General features: G+C 36.5%; 1 protein-coding gene across 1 annotated transcript in view; it reads left to right on the top strand.

The window, feature by feature from the left end:
• Positions 1-19686, top strand: part of GAD2 (glutamate decarboxylase 2) — a 747960-nt gene that overhangs the window by 322912 nt on the left and 405362 nt on the right. The gene's annotated exons all lie outside the window — the stretch shown is intronic.

Here is a 19686-nt window from a genome sequence, read left to right as displayed (position 1 = left end):
GGTGCTGTCTTCCAGATAGCAATGAAATTCCACCAGCTCATTGATTTCACCTTTCCACAAAAGATAGATGTCATCCACAAATCTTTGGTACATTGTAACATGATTCTCTATTATACCATTGCCAAATATCACCTCTCCTTCCCAATGCGCCAATGTGTGTGTGTGTGTGTTTGTGTGTGTGTGTGTGTGTGTGTGTGTGTGTGTGTGTGTGTGTGTGTGTAGATATATATATATATATATATATATATATATATATATATATATATATAGATAGCCAACACAAACAACGTATGCTAACAGGAAAGTGCTGCATACAAAAAAGTCCAAAATATCTACAGCAACCAGCAGGTAATCCACAGCTAGGAAATCCACTTCTTTTTCACCAAGTGAAGAGCGTCCATGATAAAATTCTAAAATATTTATTGAACGTGAATGAAAAATAATAAAAACTGTTCAGTCAATAAAACTCATAGAACCAAGGTGGATCAACTTCCCAGAGATAAGCGCTTTCGGATACAAATACTGATCGCATAGCTATTGGCGCATGGCATTCCCATGGCTACCCTACATAATTGTACATGGGGTTGTCCATCAAACATGAACACATTGTTGTTCAATAAAACTCTCATTAGGCCACAAATAACCTCAGTTTGCCTTTCTCCATAATTACTTTCTCTGGATAGAAAGCTTTTTAGGGCTGATAGGCCGTATTCGTTAGGAATACTGGTAATAAGATTTTTGATATCCATGGTTACCATAAGATGTCTCCTTCTTTCTGAATTTTTATCCATATGTTGTCTCACTCTCCCTATAAATTGCTTGGTGTTTTTCAGAACCGCTGGGGCCCTTACAAATACTTCTTTGATCTAATGCTCCACATATATAGAGGCAGGTTCTGTAATCCACCCAGCTCCTGCTACAATCGGCCACATGGGTGGGTGATACGGATCTTTATGTACTTTCGGTAGACATTTAAATGAAGGAATGACCGGGTGTGCAACCTGTAGGTATTCACATATATCTTGCGTAATTAATCCTCATTCCTTGAATTCTTCTATACACAGCTTAACTTCCATTTGAATCATTACCACCTCTTCTCTCCCTATTCTCTTATATGATTTATCATCCTGTAAAAGCTGTAGCACTTCATCTTTATATCTAGCATAGTCCATCAGGACCACCCCCCCCTCCTTTGTCAGCTGGTCTTATTACCAAATCATCATTCCTTTCCATCTCTTTTAGAGCTTCATTCACTTCCTTCGTGATGTTATATACCTTCTTCTTTCTTTTATATAAGTAGTCTGTAATCTCTCGTTCACAGACATTAATAAAGGTATCTACTGTTGCATTGTTCTGGGGTACAAAGCTGCTAGGTTTTTTAAATAAACTGAATTTTGTTATAGTACTTCCCTTATACATGTTCTTCAACATAATATCACGTCCCAGACATTTTAAACTTAATATCACCTCATCATTGTCTAAACCTCTTGCCGGAACAAATTTTAGTCCTTTATTAAGGACAATGATTTGTGCTTCATTAAGTACAAATGATGACAGATTAAACACCAATGATCCCTCATCGACTTCACTTAATGTTCCTCTATGTTCAATCTCCTTCTTTTTCTTCCTCTGCTTATTGATCTTAAATGTTTTCAATTCCTTGTTTCTCTTATGCATAGGGGAAGTATAGGAAAAACCACATTCTGTGCACCATTTTTTGGTTTTACCCTTATATTATTTGTCATTAGTTCCCGATTTTCTTGTGCTGTTCCTTCCATCGTTAGCACTTCATTTTGCTGGTCTTGTATGGTTACAACTTCTTGTATAGCATACTTTGACTACCATTATGATGATTCCTTATTGAACCATTTTCTTTCCCACTTTCTTTTTTTTTCTCTCTATCAGCGGTTTATTTCTACCATACTGCGTCTGTTTCTCTCCCATTGTTGTACCTCTTGCTATAGGGATTTCATTGTTATATTCTCTTTTCAAGCGAATACATCTCCCTTCTGGAAGTCCACATAGTCTCTCTTTAATTTTTTGGTTTTAGTCTGTTCTAGTTTGTTATCATATAATGATATTTTATAATACACATCATCTATCTTGGCTAAACAGCTCTCGCTTTCATACTCTTGTTCCATAAAACATTGCAAGTCCTCCACTTTCTTTATTAATTCCTGTTCTCTTGGTTTGTAATAATCTATTAATAGTTGCATATAATTTCGACTGAGCTCTAAATTTAAAGTTTGCCAATTTTTCAATAACATTGGTTCCGTATTACCTTGTGTCTGCATTAACAGTACCCTCAGACCTCTCTGTACTATTTGATGATGAAGGCATGCCTCCGCATTGCCATTGTAGTCTCTTTAGTTCATAAAAGTTATCTTCCAATATGCTGACATTTCTATAGAAGCTCCGCATATCAACATCATTCGATTTGGCCTGACTTCCTGTATTTATCATTGTATCTTGTTCTAAAAAAGTCAGTCTCAATAATGGGTTATCCGTATTCTTAAATAAAAATCTATTGGACTTACATTGTGGGAGCGGTCGCCTCCCCATGTTCTCTTCTCCTGATACCAGCAAGTGTCTCTCAGAAAACGTTCTCTGTTCATATTTAAACTTTCCTTTTGTTGTATCCCCTGTTCTTCCATTTGTCATCCCTCTGCCATGTTTCCTGTAGCTCTGTAGAGCAAAGTTCAAAAGCCAACACAAACAACGTATGCTAACAGGAAAGTGCTGCATACAAAAAAGTCCAAAATATCTACAGCAACCAGCACGTAATCCACAGCTAGGACATCCACTTCTTTTTCACCAAATGAAGAACATTCACGATAAATTTCTAAAATATTTTTTGAACGTGAATGAAAAATAATAAAAACTGTTCAGTCAATAAAACTCATAGATCCAAGGTGGGTCAACTTCCCAGAGATAAGTGCTTTCAGAAGGAGACATCTTATGGTAACCATGGATATCAAAAATCTTTTTACCAGTATTCCTAATGAATACGGCCTATCAGCCCTAAGAAGCTTTCTATCCAGAGAAAGTAATTATGGAGAAAGGCAAATTGAGGTTATTTGTGGCCTAATGAGAGTTATATTGAACAACAATGTGCTCATGTTTGACGGACAACCCTACATACAATTATGTGGGGTAGCCATGGGAACGCCATGCGCCAATAGCTATGCAAATATAGTGTTGACGCATTGGGAAGGAGAGGTGATGTTTGACCATGGTATATTAGAGAGTCATGTTACAATGTACCAAAGATTTGTGGATGACATCTATCTTTTGTGGAAAGGTGAAATCAATGAGTTGGTGGAATTTCATGGCTATCTGGAAGACAGCACCAGTTTCCTAAGATTTACTATGTCCTACAGTTACACACAAATGGATTTTCTAGATGTAAGGATCCATCAGAATGATGAAGGATGGTTTGACACTTGCCTTTTTAGAATGTATGTTGGAAAAATGACATCTTACCAAGAAAAAGTATGCATCCAAAATACACATATAGGAACATTATGAAAGGACAATTTTTGAGGATGTCCCGAATGCACTCAAATGAGATAGAATTTGCAAGCTATGTTGGATATGCATCAAACATTTATAGAAAGGGGTTATAAGGAACAAGAGGTTATGAGAATGGAAAATGTTGTGAAAGGAGAGCGAGAAGGTGAAGGTATGCCATACCTCAAAGATGGACAGAGAGAAAGGGTACATAATGTAAATAAATATATGCAGAGAGAATTGAGGATGGTGGTTAAACATACAACTGACACACAAAAAGTCTGTGACATTATTAGAGATAACTGGAAGATACTATCTACGAATGATGAACTTAAAGATATAGTAGATGAATCTCCTAGTTTCTGCTTTACGAATGCGAGAAATTTGAAACAGATATTGTGCAAAGACAATAAAGACAAAACTCAAGAGATTTCACACAGAAAAGGAACATTCCCATGCAGAAGATGCACTATGTGCAAGTATATCTGTACAGATAGGGAATTTATACACCCGGACAGTAAGATGGTATACACAAGTAATTTATATGCAGACTGTACTACAAAAAACATAGTTTATTTGGCCACATGTTTAAAATGTACAAGTTTCTATATAAGAAAAACTATTAGACAAATGAAAGAGAGGGTTTCCAAGCACATAAGTGACATCAAGCTTAAGGATGATAAGAATCCCTTAGTTAAACATATAAAAGACAATATGGGACACAGTTTTGTTTTTAGAGCTCTGCAAATAATTTATGCGCCAGAAAGAGGAGGAGATATAAACAACATTTTGGAATGGAAAGAGATGCATTGGATCGGAAAATTAAGAGCCTATAAGGCGCCAGGACTTAATACAGCTTTTCCACTGAAACCGGAGCTACAAGGAAGGAGATTGAGGAGACAAATGTGATTGGACCTCTAGGAGATGTGTCAGAAAGAAACATGACCATTGGTGAGAGTTCTATTTAAAAAGAGGAAGAAAATGGTGGATAATTAGATCTGAAGAAGGATCAGTATTTGGATCCGAAAGCGCTCATCTCTGGGAAGTTGATCCACCTTGGTTCTATGAGTTTTATTGACTGAACAGTTTTTATTATTTTTCATTTATGTTCAATAAATATTTTAGAATTTTATCATGAACGCTCTTCACTTGGTGAAAAAGAAGTGGATGTCCTAGCTGTGGATTACGTGCTGGTTGCTGTAGATATATAAATATATATATATATATATATATATATATATATATATATATATATATATATATATATATATATATATATATATATATATACATGTGCTTATATATACACTCATATGTATATATATATATATATATATATATATATATATATATATATATATATATATATATATACACAGATAGAACCCACAATGTGAAAGTAGTGGACTCCAAGTCAGATTGCTGACCAGTCACAAGTGGAGTCACACAGGGATCGGTCCTGGGTCCTCTCCTGTTTGGCATCTACTTCTCAGAAGTCCAGGCCAACACAGAAGGACACTGACTGACCAAGGTCACAGATGACTGCAATCAAGGAGCCATTATTAACTCCCCAAGTGATGTAGACATCTTACAGAAAGGCCTCACTGACACCAATTACTGGTGTCAAAACCATGGCCTTAAGCTTAATGCCAAAAAATGCATCGTCAACCCTTTTGGGAAAAACTCATTTCCCACTAATTACAACATCGATATGAGCCCACTGAACACTGAAGGCATTATAAGAGATCTGGGGACACAGGTTGACAACAACCTCTCTTTTGACCACCACATTGCCACTGTGGTCAGAAAGTCCTTCTCTGTGGCACATCTCATTACCAAGGGTTTTGCATCCAGGAAGAAAGAGGTCATCATCTCTCTCTATTCTTCCCACATTAGACCAGTCATTCAGTATAATGCCCCATTTGGCATGTACCTCACTAGACATATGCAACAGCTGGAAAGGCCACAACAGTACCACAAAGAGGATCCAAGCCCTTAAACACATGTCCTACATGGACAGACTCAAAAAACTCCAGCTATTCTCTGTCTCATATCATCTACTAAGAGGTGATCTCTGCTTGACTTAGAAAGCCATGTCTGACCCAGCTCGGTTAGAAATGCTACATCTAAAGAAATCCCAATCCCTCTGCACCACACACTCCAGAGCCCTCAACCTCATTACCACAATCAGCAGAACATGCTGGAGGGACAGGTTCATAACCCAGAGACTGCCCGTGCTCTGGAATAGACTTCCAATACATGTCAAGCAGAGCACCTCACTGGCCCTCTTCAATAGAAATCTTGATGAGTGGAAGGGAAATAGAAAGTTCACCCTGGCAATCACTCCAGTGGCTCTACTTGATAGAGGAACTGGGAACTAATGTTGGGCAGCACGATGCCAGGGCACGTCTATGGGCTAGGCTTGTAAAGACACCAGGGCCATTAGCCTAGTACATACCTATGAACATACCTATGAACTTTTGTGTATATATATATATATATATATATGTGTGTGTGTGTGTCTGTGTATATATATATATATATATATATATATATATATATATATATATATATATATATATATATATATATATATATACATATTAGCATATCCTTAAATCTGTAAATATGTTTTATTTCGTACATGATCCTTGTCATGAAGGCTGTGCCCGCAAATGGTCCACTGAGATCAATGCACTACCTCAGTAAACAAATATACATACATAAATAAATAAACAAACAAACCTTGGCTACTGTAGAAGTGATCAATACGATGAATATCTGTTTGTCGTCAGATTCTAAAAGCTTTTATTAGCATTCTCACTGCCACTTGTAGTTTCCAAGGGAACAACGTATTTTTTTTTCTTACTGCTACCATTTTGTATATAGCCAGGATTCTAAACATTCTCAGAACTCAGGACATTTCACACAACTTGGTCTACACTGTTTTTTTCCTAATATCAAATAGCTTTCTAAATGTTGATATAGCACATAATACGGGTACAAGATTCTTCTCAGATCATTCCAAAATTACGCTCACTATTAGCTGGTTTGGAAAGACAGATGACACCAATCAGATTAACTGAACCTTAAATCCCAATCTGTTAACTAAAGAGGAAATAATTCAGGCATTAGAAATTATACGTAAAGACTTTCTTACACAATCAGACTGTTCTCAAATGCCCATTGATATCCAATGACCCTCTACAAAGGCTGTAATTATAGGAATAATGAACAGTAAAGCATTGTACTATAAGAAAAAAACAAACAGCTAAAGAGACATCACTTAAAAACAAAATTACTGAACTTGAAAATAAATTACAAATAAATTACGACCAAGAAATAGAAAAACAAATAGCTCTACATCAGAAAGAATTATACCTTTTACATGCTAATATCTCTTTTCAAGAAATAAAAACAATAGCCAATTATGCTGAATGGGCACAAATGCCATCCAAATTCCTAGCCAACCTAATAAATTAAAGAAAACCTTTACAGATTATTCCAGAACTTATATACAAAGATAAAAATTATAGTTCCAACCAGGACAAGGTCCAACTATTTGAGGAATTGTACTCGCATGCATACACAGAACAATCCAACACTATAATAAATCAAGAAACTGAATTATCCTTGAAACAACTAAATTTTCCAACACTCTCACAAGATCAGAGAGAACATCTCTCATCTCCCATCACACTCCAAGAAGTAATTACAGCTATCAAAAATCTTAAGTCGAATAAATCCCCAGGACCAGACAGATTCACAGCAGAATTTTGTAAATCTTTTATTCCAACTTCTAAAATATTACTTGATCTATTTAACTACCTTATAACTGATAATATTACTGATCAGCATTTAAATACATCAAAAACAATATTTGTTCTTAAAGGTCAAAGCTGACCCTAAAAATCAGGGAAACTGCAGACCCATATCTCTAATCAATGTGGACATAAAGATTTATGCCTCCATCTTAGCCAATAGATTGAAAACTGTGATAACTAGCATCATTTCACCATATCAGTTTGGTTTTATTCTCAAAGACAAATATATGCCAACACACTGCTCTGAGTTACAGCACAATGGCACTAAATATACAGAACTAACTGATATTGCCAACATCCTAGCAGATAGGTTCAGTGCTAACTTTTCCCCCCTCACCCCCTAGAGGGCCCATCTCTATACCGGAAGAATGCAAAGCTCCTATAATCAAGGCTGCACAGGTAAAAAACACACTCTCCAAAGCCAAGAACACAGCATACATGGGACCTGACAATATCCCAGGCTGCGTTCTACACGAACTGCAGAATGAACTGGCACCCTACCTGAGTACCATGTTCAATCATAGCCTCACCTCAGGCTTTGTACCCACTGAATGGCGCACCGCGACGGTTATCCCACTCCACAATGGGGGAGCCACGATGGACCCCGGGAACTACCACCCCATTAGCCTGACGAGCCTGGTCTGCCAGGCCATGGAACGTATCATCGTGGAACTCATAAACAAAGACATTGGTAATCTCCAAACTCTGGACCCTACCCACTTTGGATTTGTAAAAGGCAGATCATGTCTCCTAAACCTGATTGACTTCTTTGAAGCAGTCACCAAAGCCATAGATGAGGGTAAAATGGTTCACACAGCTTATCTAGATTTCGCCAAGGCTTTCAACACCATCCCCCACTCTGGAATTATAGATAAGCTCACTAAACTAGGTATAAATCCCTATGTCACAAGATGGGTTGCCAACTGGCTCACGGACAGAACCCACACTGTGAAAGTAGCGGATTCCAAATCCGACATCAGACCAGTGACAAGTGGAGTACCACAGGGTTCAGTCCTGGGTCCACTCCTATTTGGTATCTACTTCTCTGAAGTGCAGGCCAACACAGAAGGTCTTTGGCTAACAAAGTTTGCAGATGACTGCAAACTAGGAGCCATAATTGAAACTCCTAACGATGTGGACAAACTACAAAAGGGCCTCACTGAGACAGATACCTGGTGTCAAAGCCATGGCCTGAAGCTCAATGCCAAAAAGTGTATTGTCATCCCCTTTGGTAAAAACTCTGTAGCCATGAACTACCACATAGCTGGTAGTCTACTTAATGCCAAAAATGTGATAAGAGACCTTGGGACACAGGTGGAGAGTAGTCTCACCTTTGATAATCACATCGCCACAGTGGTCAGGAAATCCTTCTACGTGGCTCATCTCATCACAAAAGGATTCTTATCCAGAAAAAAAGAGGTCATTGTTCCCCTCTACTCATCACTCATTAGATCCATTATAGAGTACAACACCCCTTTTGGCATGTACCTCACAAGACATCTACAACAACTGGAAAGACCACAGAAATACCTCACAAAGAGGATTACTGGCCTCAAACAGATGCCCTATGCAGACCGTCTCAAAAAACTACAGCTTTACTCCATTGCATATCGCCTACTCAGGGGCGATCTCTGCCTAACATACAAAGCTATGTCAAACCCAGAGCTGTTGGACATGCTCCACTTAAAGAAATCCCAATCCCTCCGAGCTACATGCTCTAGGGACCTAAACCTTGTCACCACAATAAACAGAACATGCTGGAGGGATAGATTCCTGTCCCAGAGACTTCCCATACTCTGGAACAGACTACCTATCTATGTCAAACAGAGCTCCTCATTAGCACTCTTCAAGAAAAATCTTGATGATTGGATGGGAAATGGGAAATTCACCCCGGGGATCACTTCTGTGGCTCTACTCGACAGGGGCACAGAAAAATAATTTTCTTGGGTGGTGAAAGCCAGGGTAAATTTTTTGGCTAGGCTTGTATGGGCCCTAGGACCGATAGTCTAGTACCTACCTATGAACCTATGAACCATAACACTGGATGCTATGATTACCTTGTCTAGTCAGAAAAACTCCCCACTTTTTGCTCTGGTAATAGATGCATCTAAGGCTTTCAACAGAATAATTTAAGAATTATTATTTTCAGTATTCGTGGGAGGTTGGCATAATAGTTAAAGTGTTTACATTACAGACACAAGGTGCAGGGTTTGATTCTCACATGGGGTAATTGGCTAGGCTTAAAATGGCCCAAAAGGGCACTTAGCCTAGTACTAATCTATGAACCTATGAACCATACTTCAGCATTCCCCCAGAATTTATAACATTCATTAAAGTATTATACTCCAAAGCACATACTATAATACAGGTTGATGAAAGATTCTCTTCTAGAAAAAATATTACAAATGGAACTAGACAGGGATGACTCACTTTCACCATATCTCTTCAATTTGTATATTGAACCACTATTTCTACTTATTACACAAAAAAATTACCAACAAATATAAAATTTATATAATACAATGGTTACTTTTACAGCCTTTGCTGATGACCTGAACCTATATTTTAAAAACCAAGCTCTGGTATCGAGAAAATCTTAACCTCTATAAGCATCTACTCAAATTTCTCTAATTATAAAATAAACCCAGAAAAATCACTAATATTTCCTACCAATCTATCCTCCAAACTAACGATATACCCTCTAACAACAGAAATTAAGTTTAAGCACTCTATGAAATACCTCAGAATTACCTTTTGTCAAGACTCATCATTAGTGTATCAAAGCAATGTAACAAACCTATGGTCGACAATACAACATGACCTCCATAGATGGGAAAACGTCATCTATTCTTATTAGCCAGGGTTGCCATTATCAAAATGAACATCCTACCCCGAATGTTACACCTATTCAATGTTACTGACATACCAATACAAACTAAGTTGTTTCATAAAATATACTCCTCTTTTCCCAAGTTTGCAAGGTATCTTAAATCAGTCAGAGTTGCATATAAAAAACTGATTCCCCCTAAAGAAAAAGGAGGCTTAGCACTCCCAGACTTTAAAATATGCTATGACATAAGAGTCAACAGGATTCTGGCAATATCTGAATATAATCCAAGCAGGGAAACATGGTCTGTTACTTGGACAAGTCTATATAATAATTTATTTTTATTTTATTTTATTTTATTTTACATTTGCTTACCGGGATAGTCCGACTGGACACATGTCCATTTACAGCAGAGGCCCGGGGAGAAAAGCACCACAGTCAGTACAGAAAAACAAATAGTTGTACAATATGATAACAATATGATCATCTATACAGAAGCAAAACAATGACAATAAATAAACATCCAACTTTTGATGCAAAAAACAAAAGTAGACACTAGATAAAAAATACAACTTTCGATACAGAAACAGAAATTGATACTAGATAAGCATTATAACTGACTATAGAGACAGACAGAGAGTACTTAGATATTAATTAGTGTAAGTTTAGCATGATCTAGTATAACTATTAGAAACTTGAGTAGAAAATAAAATTCCTGATACTGTAAAAAAAATTACAGTGGGAATAATTGGATATGAAGCTATCTGGAGTGGTAGAAACAGTGATAATTAGGCAATGCATGGACATAGCCAGGAATTCATTAAGTGCAATTTAAGTGAGTTATTGAACAGCATAATAGTGGAGGCAGAAGATAAAGCAGGTGGAAGGTTATTCCAGGATTTAGCTACGTTTTGGGAGAATAGTGCTTTACCTGCAGTGCTGTTAGCCTTAGAGATACAAAGGAGTGATTTGTCAGTGGAACAAAGGGGACGATTTGATATGTAGGGCGTGAGTAGGTGACTTAATGCTGGGATTCTATCAGGATGTCTCACAATATTGTAGGCAATGATTAGTTGATGGTAATTGAGTAGGTGGAGAAATTCTAGCCATTGTAGTTCCTTTAGACCCTGACAGTGATGGGTTCTGAAGGTGCAGTTATTAGCGAACTTGGCAATTTTGTTGTAACATGTCACAAGTCTAGCAAGATCATGTTTTCTGATATGGGTAAGGATTGTTGCCACAAACATTAGAGTAGACAATAGATGGGGTTGGGCTAAGGAGATTCTCACTTCTTTTGAGAGAGAGTTTGTGTGTCTGTATAGTGTTCCCATTTTCTTATAGACTTTTTTGATGGTTTGTGAAATGTGGACATCAAACTGTAGATTTTTGTCAATTTCTACACCCAGGAGTTTGGTGTGTTCAGAGGGGATGATGATAGTACCATTTCTGGAAGTGATTGAGAAGGATAGAGAGGTAGGAATAGATTTGTTGGTGGTGAAAAGAACCAATTTAGTCTTTTTGGGATTTAGGATAAGTTGTATTTGAGTGATCCAACTTTCCACTAAACTAAAGGAATCCTGAGTGAGTTGTTTTAACGTGGTAAGTGAGGGTGCAGAGCAGATAAAAGTCGAATTGTCTGCCCACTGTATGAGTGTAGCAGGGTGGGTGAAGGTATAATGATCGTTAGTAAAAATTGAGAAAAGAAGAGGACCTAATATAGAGCCTTGTGGTATACCTATGGTTGTTGGGATTAGAGGAGATAGTAAACCTTGCCATTGGACAGACTGCTGCCTGTCTGACAGATAATTTTTAAACCAGGTAATAGTTGGAGGGGCAAAGGCTAGAGAGACAAGGGTGTCTAGAAGTAGGGAGTGTGAGACCATGTCAAATGCTTTCGAGAGGTCTAAAAATATAGCAGATACAAAGTTGTTGTTGTTTCTGTGTTGGTTTACCAGGTTAGTAAAAGAGAGAAGAGCAGTTGTGCTATGGTGTTGCAGAAAGCCATGTTGTGTGGAGGAGAAAAGATTGTGTGAGTTTAGGAAATTCATTACTTGAGAGTATATACATTTTTCAAGTAGTTTAGATAGAGGGGATAGAATCGCAATTGGACGATAATTAGAGAAATCATAGGAATTACGACCTTTGTGAAGTGGAATAATATGTGAAACTTTCCATAGTTGAGGGATGTAGGCTTCCTGTATGGAGCAATTGATAAGGATGGATACAGGGTAAGAAATGGACTCAGAAGCTACTTTGAGGAAGTTAGCAGGAAGTTGTCTGCAGCAAGGGTGGTAGGCTTCAGTTTTAGGAGGAGTTTTTTAATAGTAGAGGTAGGAACAGATGAGAGAGTAAAGGAGGGGATGTTATCAGGGTATTTTGTTGAGGTATCTGAAAGTTTGTTTTTGGATAGTTGGGAAGATAAAGTCAGGATAGATTCTGTAAAGTGTTGATTAAATTGGGAGACTATGTCTTTAGTATTGTTGGTGGAGGTGAGAGCTGGAGTGGTGGTTTTACCTGGTTTTAACAATGAGTTGATAGTATGCCAAAACGTCTGAGGGGTCTTTTGAGTGATTATTGTGGGCAGGAAGGAAATAATTCTGTTTATACAATTTGGTTTGTGTCTTGGCCTAATTTCTGAGTTGTTGGTAGTTTTGTTTGGATAGGTTAGTGTTTTCTCTTTTCCACATTTTCCAAGCCTTGTCTCTAGACTTCAGTAGGGCTCTTGTTTTCCTACTTAGACATGGTGCATAGTTTGTCTTAACTCTAACTTTCCTAATGTGTGCGACTAAATTTAGGACATTAATGAAAGTGCTATTAAAGCAGTCAATGGCCTGGTCTAAACTTAGGGTTTTAAGTGGTTCCCAGTTACATTGTTTTAGAATGGAGTTAAGATCCTGTATATTTAGTTTGCAGTCATCTCTGACTTGTCTAAAAGCTATGGGCTTAGCTAAGTTGGTGTGTTTACGAAGGAGGACTGTGGGCAGATGGTCACTTAGAGTGTCTGGTAGGCATCCTGTCTGGTAGTTATGTTTAGGGCAATTGACTAGTGTCCAGTCTAGTACAGGTTGTTTTTTGTTTTTTTTTATTTATTTTAGTGGGTTATTGGATGAGCTGAGGTCACCTAGTAGGATGGTTTCCTGTGGAAGATTATCTGTAATCCAGTGTAGGATTTCTTCAATGGTGGGGAGATATTTCCTGGGGGAATGTAACAGCAGAGTGTATTGATTTTTTTGGTGTTGTTTATATGTAGGACTGAGCCTAAGATTTCGGCATTTTGAAATTTAGGTAAAGGAGTTTGTAGGGGTTTTATGTTGAGTGTACTTTTAGAAAGGATAGCAATTCCACCTCCCTTCTTGCTTACTCTATCCTGTCTTAATATATTATAGCCTGGTGGAAGGATTTCCTCATCTTGGGTGTTTGCTTTTATCCAGGTCTCAGTAATTGTTAGTATGTCTGGGGAGTAATGGGCTATAAATGCATGTAGGTCAGGAAGTTTGTTAGATATACTCTTAGTGTTGATATTAAGTATCGATAGGTCAGAGGTTTGTTTGGTTGATGGTAGATTGTTAAGTGGTCCTGGGTTTGGGTATATGTCTCCTGAAGTGAGTAGTTTCTTTGTGATAAATAGTATATATTGTATAGTATTAATAATTATGTTACATCATTAAACATAAATCCATAGGTTCTCCCATTCTTAGACAAAAATAGTTTGAACATCATGAAGTTACATAAAACACTAGGAGACAAAATTAAGGCACTGCAAAAACTTCTTAACCCATTGAATTTATATAATGCCTTTATTATAATGCAATCTCTACATATGAATCCTAATCTTAAGACTAATGATAAAATGATAAACTTAAAACCATATCCCTTGTTAAGAGAATTGACGGTGTTATACCTTTATTCTTATAGGACTCAATGCCTCACAGAGCTGAGAACAACTTTGAACCTACCTAAACAATAGCTAATTATGCTAAGACAAACCAGAGATATGTGTGCCAGTATACTGAATAATCATACAATCACACAGAGACATAAATTTAGTCAAAACACTCTAATCTCTACTAACACTGAGAAAGAAAATATCCAGCTCATACAAACTCATTACATCAACAAGGTACCAAGAAGAGATACTTTCCTCAAAATACTGGTGTGGCATAGATCCACTCATTTCTAATGACCAAATAACTCAATCTATTCAAATGATAAATAAATATATTCCCTTCAGAAACCTGAGCTACACACAGTTCATGATACTAAATAATGAGAACCTTACCCTGACACTAATAAACAAATTTAAACCTGCTTCACCCCCTTATGTCCACATTGTGATAGCCAGAATGCTGACCTACTTCATATATTCTGGAGCTGTAAATGCTCATACAAACTCTGGTTAAAAGTCAGATTAAGCAAAATGGGATATGAGAAATCTACATTGTCCTGAAAATTAGCCCTATTACATGTTAGCCCTGTGAAGTTAAAGAAACAACAAGAAAGAATATTAATTACACTGTTCATACTTATAAAATATTATATTACATTGAATTGGAAAGCAGAACTCAGTTTTCTTCGAATGAATTCAGACAAATAGCTATTAAATACATAACAGCACACAGATTCTTAATGTATACTCAAAAATGAAGCAAATATTTTGTTGAATTTTGGAACTCACTAATGGATCATATCTTGAGGAAATACCCACTGACTCCTAACAATTTCTAATTATTAAAGAATACTTCCCCAATAGTAATCACTGGGTCTATATTATATGCTTGAAGTTTTAAAACTTCGAGGCTCATATGTTTGAAACCATATGAGAGAAGTTTTAAAACATCAAGGATATAATAAAAATTAAACAAAAACAAAAAAACCTACCTGAACACTCTAACCAGGGGGGCAAGCCCCCTGTGACCCCCACCCCTCTGCTACTTAAATATACCAACTCTGAGATTGCACTACATTGAAGTAAAGGGAAATATTCCCTACGGTGATCTCCGTTGAAAGGTTTGAGCTTTCAAAAATTCGCTCATATGGTGTCGACCATATGAAACGCAATGTTTTGAAAGTTTGAGCTTCTGATATAGATCCGTAATCACTACATACCAAGTGCACTGACAATATCATCATACTGGTCGTGTTTTACTGGCAAGCAGTACATATGTATATATGTATATACCTTATGGAATGATTTAATATTTTTCTCAACTTTTTGCTTATTTTATGATAACACCGTCCTGTCACTGTATTACTTTTCATTGTACTTAACATTGTTATCTATCTATATTTGTTTTTTCTTTTTGATTTGCTTGTTCTTGGTATTGAACTCAATGGAAATGTCATTTAAGAAATGTCAGTAAAGAGATTGTTAAAAAAAAAAAAGATTTCAGGATATTTATCTTTTACCCGAGTTCAGCTAACCAACCTGGTTCCTGTAATTAACTGCTTTACCAACTTTAAAGAGACAAGGTTATCACTGTATTTAAGCCAATATAAACCACACACAGTCTAGTAGTCTTGATGTTAAATAGCTTTGTCCAGGCTAAACATTCTCTCACAACCCATGCCCAAACATTATACTCAGGAGTAGAGTAATGACAGAATAGGGGACGTACAAGTCAACTCTCAGCTCAGTTGGCATTATGCTTCCAAATCTGTGTTTCACAGAAATATGGAAGTGGTATTGTATACAAAATCAAAACACAGACCTTGCATTCTTTAATATTTAAGAGCTGTCAAAGCCCATTCATAGCTGAAAAATACTTATCTACAGAAGGCTTCATTTTCTGTGCAATCATGAACATATTGACGTAGAATCTGACGTGGTTTTTACCTTCTACCTTTTGTGCTAACATTTCTCCACCCACCTCTAACCCATTTTCTAAGGCTTCCAATAAGACAGCAAATTCCATGTTAAAATCAGTGACAGTCATCACAATCTCAGGCAAATATATTTTTATCAGGTCCATTTCTTTGACCAAGTCTGTTAAAGCACACATCAAGATGACAAAGTGAGGAGTAGGTCTCATTTTGTGGCATATTAGTCTCACAAAACACTTTCTTGTGCTTCTTCTTAAGTACCTTCCACCGTATTCAGATAACATGTATGTTTGCAAGCTGGGATTTTAACATTTCACTTCCCAGTGAGTGTCTAAGATACATAACTTATTATATAGCACTTGTGAACAATCCTGTATATGAAAATAAACTAGCCATTCCAAGTGAACCTGAGGCCACCTTTACACTGCAGAGATAAGCACCCCATTATATGTGTGTCTCTGTGTGTCTGTGTGTGTCTAATGAAATATTACACCTAAGCAGTGGTGTACTAGAAATAGCATCTTAACATTTTGTCTCACATTTCTTGAGATGCAGTTGAGTCTCCAGTCGACTTCTGTTCTCTCGCTTTGCCTTGAGAACTGTTTGTATAGCAGTGGCTGTCCATAGGATCACTCTAGGAGTTTTCTGCAACTTGTAAGAGAGCAAGTGAGTAGGGTTCCTGTACAATCCAAAGAGTAAATTTTACATACAAATCAATGGAAATAAATCCTGATGAGGACTCTAACTTCCTACATATTCAGTCTTCATCTAGGTAAACTACTTATTATCAAATAAATATTCAAATATTGACTAGCTAATCATGTTAATTTGGAGCAAATAGTATATTATCCTTCTAGTGTTATCAATGTTTAGAGGTACTGACAAACCAAAGATTTTATTTTCACTCTCCACTCATAACTATGTCTTCTGTAATTAAAACAGATTGCAATAAATACCTTCATCTTTTTTAAACTGAAAGAAAATTGAGACTCTGTTATAAATAGCTGGCTGTGTTTGGTAGAGGGCTAGAACCATGATTATTACCCAACCCCCACCACTCTGTGTACCACCATTTGCTCCAAATTAACATGATTAACATGGTATCTGAGTTTTGGAAAACAATACAGTGACACTGCTTTGCAACAGCATCCAAAGAAACCATACAACAATTTCAAGCAAATATCTTCATTAGTAGCATGCATGTATGGCATGCCAAACATACATCCTGTAAGGTTGCCAAACCTCAGTATTGCAGAGTTCTCCTTCTAGCAATTCTTCATATAGCTCTGGTAAATATTGTTTATCAGCATTTCCTTACTGGGTCATTATATCACTTGCAGGTCGTACTTCTGTAGACTAAGTAACTCCTCTGTAATTTCACAGGGGCTTTGTACAATGGCTTTTGAATATATTTTGCAATGACTTTCAGTTTGTTTCAGTGTAAAATTCTTTACCATGGATGTATTCATGAAATTCTTCATACCCATAAAGCATCACTAGTAGTTTCTTTTTTATATGATCTTATCTCCTAAGATGTGCATGACAAAAGTTTACCTCCCAAGTCTGAGCACTAATAAATAAGTTATACCAAATATGGGGAAAATCAAAAGCAGCAAATTTAAAGTAGTTTTGTATGGGGGGTATTCATCTCCTGCACCCAGAATATGGGGTCTGCACCCTTCTACATCTACACTACTTATATATATTAACTTTGAGATCATTGTACCTTCCACTAAGAAGAATTGTCAAATATACCACAATCTCAGAATTAGAATCTATGCAAATATATTCACCCACTAGTGTTCATCCTTTCAGTGTCAAACATTCAGGAGGTAAACTGTCATGCTCCCCTCTTTTGTGCATCTGTAAATCTCCTTGCCCATTATTAAACAGTTTGTTTTCTTGTAGGATAACAGCTCCTGTCCAATTCTATTTGAAATCTACTTTCAATGAAAGTGGACTGCTCATGTGATACTATTTGAATGCTGGAACATCTGTAATTAGTTTTTTGAACAGTATAAAACTTGTATTTTGCTCCTATATACTTTCTCAGTCTACAAGTTTTGATGATTTCTTAGAGGTATACCTTCCTCAGACATCTTAGGAATACATTTTGCAAGATGCTGCATTATTCTAGAAAATCTGTCTCTGGCATACGTGATTGTCTTCTGGCCTTGTAATCTACGCAATTGTTCTATGTTTTTCTTGATCATGTTTCAAATACTCTTTCACTAGAACTAATAAACAGAAAGCAGCTCTCAGGATAACCACACAACTCCTATTTCTTACAATCTCATGTGGCAACAGCCAAAAGGACAACAGCAACAGGTAAATACAGGTTCGGCAATCATTTTTCTTATCAGCCCGATTCCCATATCATGATTACAGTTGATGTGGTTTCACTGTTCACTACTATCCCCCAAGATGAGGGAATTGATTTTGTGAGACTTTTCTTAAACAAACATACTACAGAGGACAGTAAATCTATTTATGTTTATGCTACCCTTTTAGATATTTTATTGAAAAATAATTATTTGTGTTTGACAAAAGATATTACAAGCAATTAAAGGGGGTTGCGATGGGGGCAACTGTAGCCCCCACTTTTGCTAACATCATAATAGGTTGGTTGGAGTTAGAGATTTTACCTAGGTCCAAATATTTTATCATATCAAATTTTATCATCTGCTTGTTGACAATTTGTTTTTTATTATTAACAAGGGTGGGTTTGATTGTAATAAACTTTTGTAATAACATATCATTTTTTTTTAATTTTACCATGAGAGACTATGGGCAAAATGTTTTTTTTGGACATTGTGTTAAGTTGGGATATAGGTTTGGGTAACTTTGTGAGCCAGATTCATCGTAAAGACACATTTTTTAATAGTGACGTTCATTATAAAAGTAACCACCTCAGTCATATCAAAAAGAATATTCCTCATGGTCAGTTTATTCGAGCAGCATGTATGATTAATTGCAATGCAGACTTTGACATTGAGATAGAGTTTATTACACAATTATTTTTAGTTAGGAGATATTCTTTGGATTTTTTAAAGAATGCTGCTACTGAAATTCATAACAAAAGGATACATTAATTTCATCATATTCTTTTAAGTGGTTTTAAAACTAAGAATGTTAAGACGCATGTCAGTGATGAAAATGATAAGCCTATATTTTGTTTGGAAAGGATTGTTGATAGTGGCATGATTAAAAATATTATAAAAGATAAATGTAAGTTATCATGGGTAATAATGACTTTAGGCGTTAGGTGATACACCACAATGTGTATATAAAAGTATGGGAATATTAAGCAACTATTGGAACATGACAACACAAAATTCTCTCCAACTTTTATTACAAAAGGTTTGGGGACTTTTAAATGCCACAGTTGTAGGTTCATTCATGAAGGTCCATGCATTATACGTGAATATGTTAATTTTAGTATCAAAATTCTGTGTAGATTTGATTGTAATACCACTGGTGGTATGTATATTGCTTTCTGTTCCTGCTGCCCAGCATTCTATGTTGATATGACTACAAGGGCTTTGGGCAAGCGAATTAGGGAACACATTTATGCAATAAAGGTTAAAAATGGTAATAATGCTTTAGACATACACACTATTAAATGTAACAAGTATTAAAAGTTTACGTTTGGAGTTTTAGAATATGTGAAAAAAAGATATGAGGGGTAGCGACTTTAAAAATCAG

This window comes from Protopterus annectens, chromosome 3.part0 (assembly GCF_019279795.1).
Source record: "Protopterus annectens isolate FY-2018-M chromosome 3.part0, PAN1.0, whole genome shotgun sequence".
Classification (NCBI taxonomy): Eukaryota; Metazoa; Chordata; order Ceratodontiformes; family Protopteridae; genus Protopterus; species Protopterus annectens.
This window is presented reverse-complemented; position numbering and strand designations above follow the sequence as displayed.